Raw genomic sequence first — 8407 nt, 5'->3', positions numbered from 1 at the left:
AGACCGGCAAGGCGGAACTATATGATATCGCGCTCGTTGATGAATGGCGTCGACGTTGCCGTTGCCGTGTGAGGCCGCTGCCGCCATCTTTGTTGTGGCCAACCGTTACTTGTTCCTGCCTAAGGGGAAATTAATAACAAGAAGGAATTCTGCCGGCTTAAAAACTTCAAATTAGATGGTATCCTCCAGAACCCTCAGATACTCTCTGCAATGCTGCTCACATATCAAAAGAAAGAAGTGAACCTGGAATGATGCAATGAATTTGGAGAAAGCCTTCCCTTAGTCCCGTGCTGCACCTAAATCTGGCGCCTAAATCTGGCACCTAAATCTCAGCCTGAGATGGAACTGTTCCTTTGGCTAAACACATTCTAGGGACACCAGTCTCCTTTCGCTTCCTTTATAAAATTGGCCAAACCTTTTCTTGTGCTCTTGCCTTTGTACTTGCTGTCCCCTTTGTCTGAAATGCCCTTCCCCTAGAAAATACAGTGGCTGGTGATTTGTCTGAAGGTCATCTTCTTGTGAGGCCTTTATTAAACACTCTCTTCCCTCCACATTATGACTATTTAGCACTGTAATTTCTTCTTTAGCTCTTGTTTTGCTATTTATTTGTTTATACTTAAAAGCCCCTCTCCCCTGGTAGCAAGTAATGTTCTCATGGATAAGGGATATTCTTTTTCTGTTTACTGCTATGGCCCCAGCATCTTGTATAGTTCCTGGCCATGAGTAATGGCTTGGCAAATACTATAGTTATTAAGAAAATGATTGCTTTGAGCACAAACAGGCTTGAACATGTTCATACTTATTTAACTATTAACCCATTCCATAAATGTAGAAATGATCATAAATTCAGACAAAGGTTGATACACTAAAATGGTCCTTGTTGTTTTAAACCTAAAGATGAAAGGTTAAAAGAATTATGGTACATCCTTTTGATGGAAATATTATACAATTATGGTGATGATCATATGAAATTTTAATGACATGGGATGTTACTCTTATTGCAGTGCTAATTGCAAAATCTATAATTGTGCCTTAGATCATGGCATATTATTAATTTTTGTACATAAATAAATTTATTAGGGCATGCTCTAATATGTGAACATTGACTCACTAAGATTCCCTGTAATGTGATGCAATTACAGATGATTCCATTTTCTTTTATACATTTTCTCTAGTTATAAATTGTATATGATGAACAAATGTTATTTTTATTTACTAGAAAAATCTGCAGAAAATCTATGATGCAGTCAGGAAAAATTTTTTTTGAGTCTCAAACAAATCAAAACTCCCTTTAGTTTATTATTTATAGCAGGGGATGGAAGAAGTCATATCTTACAAAATGTTCTTTCTCTAGGTTTCTTTCTGTTCCACCGTCAGTCTGACATCTTGCAACAATAATTAAACTAAGGTCATACAAACTTTGACCCAGACTACACCTTACTTTTAACCTGAGGTAAACAAACTATGGGGGGATATGATTGAAAGCCAGCAATGTCTGAGTGCTGGAAGTGGTCCTTTTAAAATTGCAGATTTACAAATGAGCCACACTTGTAGATGGCCACTTTGATCCCCGTCACTCAAGCACATGACCTCACTTTCCCCACCAGTTCCATCACTTGAACTCATTAAAATCAGAACAAAGCAAAAGTAACCAGCAATGACCATAATAAACAAGCTTGTAGACAACCCATGAGTTCAAATACAGAAGAGGATAGTTACTTAGTAAAGGAGAAGTAGGCTAGGGAGATTAGCTGGAGAGGAGAGAGGAGGTTGGGCAAACTTCTTCACAAACTGACCCTCCCAGAGTGGCCAGAAAGATCTAATTCCACCTTAATCTCAGTCACAGAGACCTCACCTGGAGATGCGTTTGTATAACCATCTCTTCTTGATGAGACGCCAGCATACTGAAGACCAAGGGATCATATACCTCACAAGAGGCTACATTCAATCCTTTAAGGGCTTTCCCCCCTGTAGGAATGAGGTTCTGAACTGTGTTGGGCTGGCTGTATATACAAGAGCTTTCGTCCACAGCTTGAGATATCCTGGAGCCTGAAAATAAGGAGGAGTAATTGCTTCCCTTTAATTATTTTTCTCTTCCTACCTTTCTTCACTCTGCGGGCTGCACCTGGAATGCCTTTCCCTTCCACTGGGTCCCTCTTCTTTTGTTCATTCATTTCAGCATCACTTCTGCATATTTTGAACACCAACTATTTGCTAATCTCCCCAAGTGCTAAGCTCATTAAAGCACAGAGAATTGAATAAGATGCAGTTCTTGCCTTCACACAACTCAATTTTGTGTTATTGGTACATTCGCAAATAAGTTTAAATGTTACTGGAGTTTCAGTTTCTTCATGCTTTGTGAGTGTGGAGAAGAGATCAAGCCCTCCTTCTCTTACCTTTTGAAGAACACATCCTGTTGCTTTTCCTCCTCCCTCACTGAATGCTTCTTTTTATGGGTATAATGGTCTACCATTTCCTCCCTACGTGGTGTCTCCCAGGCACTTCAAACTCAACACTTCCAAAATGCACTCACTTCTCCCCACTTCTCTTTAGCTCGTGAAATGCCCCTGGCAGTCTCCTAGACACTCACGTCAGAAACCTGGGACTTTTACTTATGCCTTGTTCTTGCCCTCGGTGTTTAGAACAAAGCCATCTCCATTTTTTATGGACTTGACCCGCCTTGACATAGTTCCACAGGGAATCTCCATCCCTCTGTCCACAGTAACATTGCCCTAGACCTTGTCTCACAGCTTCCTGAATGGACATCTGCCTGTGTTTATTTCACTGATAACACACTATTACTTGACTCCATTTATGTTATGTCAATGTATTTTTTTCATAGACTTAAAAAAATGTAATTGACTTATAATTAACATAAAGTATTATATTATTTTCAGGTGTACAGCATAGTGATTTGATATTTTTATACATTATGAAATGATTACTGCAATAGGACCAGTAACCATCTGTCACCATACAAAGTTGTTACAATATTATTGACTATATTCTCTATGTGTACATTACCTCCCTGTGACTTATTTTTCTTATAGATGGAATTTTGTACCTCTTAATCCCCTTCATCTATTTCATCCATCCTCCTTCCCCCTCTCCCCCCTGGCAACCACCAGTTTGTCCTCTGTGTCTATGAGTCTGTTCTCTTTTGTTATGTTTCTTCATTTGTTTTGTTTTTTAGATTCCACTATAAGTAATATCATAGGATATTTGTTTTTCTCTCTGACTTATTTCACTTAGCATAATACTCTCCAGGTCCATCTATTTTGCTGTAAATGGCAAGATTTCATTCTCTTTTATGGCTGAGTAATAATCCATTGTATATATGTATAACATATCTTCTTTATCCATTCATCTATGAATGGACACTTAGGTTGCTTCCATAGCTATTGTGAATAGTGCTGCAATGAACATATGGGTACATATATCTTTTCAAATTAGTGTTTTTGTTTCCTTCAGATAAATATCCAGAGATGTAATTATTGGATCATATGGTAGCTCTATTTTTAATTTTTTGAGGAACCTCCATACTGTTTTCCATAGTGGCTGCACCAGTTTACAGTCCCACCAACAGTGCAGAAGGGTCCTGTTTTCTTCACATCCTTGCCAATACCTGTTTCTTGTCTTTTTGTTGATAGACATTCTGACAGGTGTGAGGTGACATCTCATTGTGGTTTTGATTTGCATTTCCCTGATGATTAGTGATGCTGATCATCTTTTCATGTGCTGTTGACCATATGTATATATTCTTTGGGAAAATGTCTATTAAGGCCCTCTGCCCATGTTTTAAATGGCCTGTTTGTCTTTTTGATATTGAGTTGTAGTTCTTTATATATTTGGGTATCAACACCTTGTTGAATATATCATTTGCAAATCTCTTTGCCCTTCCAGTAGGTTGCATTTTCATTTTGTTGATGGTTTCCTTCGCTGTGCAAAAGACTTTTTAGTTTAATGTAGTCCCATTTGTTTATTTTGTCACCCTTTTTTTGCCCTGCCTGAGGAGACATATCCAAAAAAATATTGCTAAAGACTGACGTCAAGGAGGTTATAGCTTGTTTTCTTCTAGGAGTTTTATGATTTCAGGTCTTATATTAAGTCTTTAATCCATTTTGAGTTTATTTTTGTACATGGTGTAAGAAAGCAGTCCAGTTTCATTCTTCTGCAGGTATATCTAAATGCATGGCCTTTTATTCCCTTGTATTCAACATACACTCTCTCTCTTCGTTGCAGCTCACATTCATGACTGCTCTCATTGCAGTCTCCCCTGGTTCTTCCTGAGATTTCAGGCCAATGGGCACATCCTCAGGAAAACTCTCTCTAACCTCCGACCTATCTCCCCTATAAGTCAAATCCTTATCAACGATTTTCATAGCACCATGCTCTTCTCTTATACCCTTCCCAACTTTTTCTTTTTTTTCTGTTTTAATAATACTTTTCCATTTTTAAGTTTGATCAGTGGCTATCTCCCCCCAAGTATGTATGTTTGAAGGGGCAAGGAGCTGGATTTCCCCTCATTATCATATTTCCTTATTGCATTTAGGAGGGCCCACCACACATAGTACATCCTCATAAAGTATTTGTAGAATGAACACATAAGTGAGTGAATGAATGAATGAATGAATGAGGAAAGGAAAGAAGAAAGATCTGCAGTTTATGGTCAGAAAGAATTTTAGTTCCAAAATACTGCCACTAGATGGCAGCAATAACCAGCAGCAAAGTAGTCGAAGCCTCTGAATTCTTTGGTTTCAGATGGTTTGGATTTTCCCGGCTTCTCAGGGGTCGTACCCTTTCCCATGGGCCTTTTTTCATCAATCTCTATTAGACATCCCTTATTGACATGGTTAATCCGGATGTGTGAGTGTATTTGGCGACAAGTAACGGAAACCTCCAAAATAGCGGTTCCGCAGTGGGTGGAGAGGCATATCTATCTTAATATAAACGTCCAGGGCTGGTGTAGCTGTTCAGGAAAATCCTCAGCAACCCAGGCTCCTTCTCAGCCTCAGTGTGACCCTTGAAGAATAGGGCAGAGCAAGAAGAAATAAGAAATGCCCACCATGTGGACTTCCGCCTACCCCTCTGGGACAGAAGGGTCTTATTGCCAACCCTCCCCCCACCACCGACTGCTGGGGGGGCTGGGAAGTGGGTTGGTTTTACTTTCTGATTATGGAAATAATCGAGATGCATAAAGAAGAGTGAGCGAAAGTCAGGCATTCCTGTAGGCAATAGGTGAAAGAGCCCCTGGAAACAACAAAGAGGTTCTGGAGAAGGATTTAGAATGAATGACAGGAAGGAGACATAAGAGCCAAGAACAGCATCTATGGAAAAAGTGTTAATAAAATGTATAGTTTACCTAAAAGGCTGAACTGACTCTTGTTGCTTTCATCTTCACCCAGCAAATTCCTATGTGTTTCTCAAAATCCCAATTCAGATTGGGGGGGGGTCACCTTTTTCAGGAAGTCCTTCCAGGCTTCTCTCTCCTTTTCCTCCCATCTGGGTTTTTTTAAGGACAATGTAAAACCAAAGATTTTAAGTTGTTTTTAATAGTGGCACTGAGGAAAATAATAATGTTTAACAAGTGCCTACCATGTGCCAAGCACTGATGTCAATGTTTTATATTAATTAGCCTTTCTAAGAACTCTATGAGGTGTGTACTATTATTGTTTGTGTTTTAAAGAAAGCAATATTGAGGTTGTCACACAGCTAGGAAGTGGTGGAGCCAGGATTCACATAAAGGCCAGCTGACTCCTGAGTCTACATTTTTAACCACCGTCCCTGTGCTGCTTTGAAGAACAATTTGACAACACTGATTTTCACAGGGCTCCAAAATGATGCAATGCACCCCATGAGTATACAAGAGGGTCCTAGTGGGTAAAGAGGGGAAATACTAAATTTTTCTTATTTTGATTTATTTTTTATATCTCATATCTTTAATTTCTATATCTGCATATATTTAGTAAAGTACATAATACATTAGTACTGTAACTCTTTTCCAAAATTTATAAATAAAAATTTAGGTACATAGTTTAGAGCTCTCTGGATTAGAGCTGCTGGCTTAAAAGCGTGGAACCAGTGAATAAAGTGGTGCAGTCTGAATGTACATGTATTACCAGGTGTCTCCACCAGGGGGTGCATTCATGGGAAAACAGACGGGTGCTTAGAGATGGCATCACTCTGGGTGGGTGTAGTGAGGGCTCTGAACACACTCCCCACCTTCCTTCTGCCCACTGGATGCTTCTTACCCACCTGGCCAGTCCACTCACCTGCAGGCTTTAGGAAATCACTAAAGAAGATGACCTATCACAGCCCAGGGAAAATGCTGAAGGGCATTCCTATCCCTCATCTCTCCCTACACCCTCCTCACCTTGAAACTCAGCTCAGGCATCACCCCCTCCTACCTTCCCAACCATACTCCCTCCCTCCCTCCCTCCCTCCCTCCCTCTACCACACCCTCACGTCTGGAACTCATGCCTCTGCTAGGGTGCCCTTAAAAGCTCTGTTCATTTCTCACACGTGGCACATGCCACTGAGTACAGAGATCTACCTGGCTGGACGGTGACCCCTTCAAGATCAGGGGTCCATGTTTTCTCTCTGTCCTGACCCTCAGCACAGCGCCTGGGCGAGGAGGTGCACAGTAGATAACTATTCGTTGAGAAATGACTTTTCAGAGTCAGGTCGTTCTGCTTTCAGGCAACTAGATGTGTAGCAGCCTCACCAGCTGAGTTAAGGCGTGTGTACACAACGCTCACCCTCGGCATAGCAGCAGCTAGTGAGTTTCTTTCCCATTCTCAGAAGCAGATTTACTGTGACAGTAAGGAAGCTAAAGCTTCACGTCCCCTCACTTGCACAGGCCCCTTCCAAAGGCCCTGCATGGGGCCCTTCACCATCGTTTCACAAGGTCATGTGTTTTTGTAAAATTTGCTAAAGTAAGATGTCTTCACCATAAATAGTTAAGAGCGCTGTGTCACTCCATGCCACCTTCCCCTCTGGCCCACTTCCCTTTTTGTAGAGTGACCCTGGAGTGGCTGCAGGCATTCTGGGAACCAAGTAGGTTAAGTTGAGAATACATGTAGTTTGGGGTTAGTGGGATACATTTACGCTCTTGCAGTCACTTCTGCGTGTGGTTAGGTTCTAGCTAGCCATTCAAGTTGGGAGTAGTTTCCAGGAGTATTCCTATGTTTGGCTCCTGACTCACGGGCATCTTGACACAGTGCAGGCCAGCTGTCCCATGGTGACTTGAATGTGTTCTCTGGTGCTGGGCACTGGAAGGATATGGGCCATGGAGGAGAAACCAGGTCTCAAAAGTAAGAGATCAGTAACTAGAGTGCAGAAAATTTAATCTTCAGACAGGTACAATTTTAAATGTAGGATTTGGTTCTTGACAATGTCTGGTTAAAATGGAATTTCTCTCCTGCTAGGAATATACTCAATAATGCAGCACATATAATCATAAATACACCATACATTAAAAAAATTTTAAGAGTAGTATATCTAGCCCAGAAAAAACTGTAATTGGAAAAGATACATGCACCCCTATTTCATAGCAGCACTATTTACAATAGCCAAGACATGGAAACAACCTAAATGTCCATCAACAGAGGACTGAATAAAGAAGATGTGAGATATATATATATATATATATATATACACACACACACACACACACACACACACACACACACATACATACACATGGTGGAATACTACTCAGCCATTAAAAAGAATGAAATAATGCCATTTGCAACTACATGGATGGACATAGAGCTCATCATATGAAGCGAAGTAAGTCAGAAAGGGAAAGACAAATACCATATGACATCACTTATATGTGGAATCTAAAATACTACACAAATGAACATATCTACGAAACAAAAACAGACTTACAGATATAAAGAACAGACTTGTGGTTGCCAAACTGGGAGTTTGGGATTAACAGATGCAAACTGCTATATATAGGAGAGATAAACAACAAGGTCCTACTGTATAGCACAGGGAACTATATTAAATATCCTATGATGAACCATAATGGAAAAGAATACGAAAAAGAATATATCTGTATAACTGAGTCACTTTGCTGTACAGCAGAAATTAAACACAATATCGTAAATCAACTATACTTCAATAAAATTTTAAAAAGAGTACGGTACCTAGTGAAAAATCACATTCAACACAAGGTCACACTCTTCCAATTTAAAAACACACAGTACTCATTAAACTGCCTGAATGGGGGAGTTCCTGGCTGTCCAGTGGTTAGGACTCGCTGCTTTCACTGATGTGGCCCAGGTTCAGTCCCTGGTAGTGGAACTAGGATCCCACAAGCCGCACAGTGCAGCCAAGAAACAAACAAACAAAAACTGCCTGAATGGAAGAGCAAAGTACAAAGCTGCAGGCTCATGTT

The sequence above is a fragment of the Neophocaena asiaeorientalis genome, unplaced genomic scaffold, assembly GCF_003031525.2.
Source record: "Neophocaena asiaeorientalis asiaeorientalis breed wild unplaced genomic scaffold, Neophocaena_asiaeorientalis_V1.1 scaffold177, whole genome shotgun sequence".
Taxonomy (NCBI): domain Eukaryota; kingdom Metazoa; phylum Chordata; class Mammalia; order Artiodactyla; family Phocoenidae; genus Neophocaena; species Neophocaena asiaeorientalis.
The sequence above is the reverse complement of the archived record's forward strand: the minus strand, read 5'-3'. Positions refer to the sequence as shown.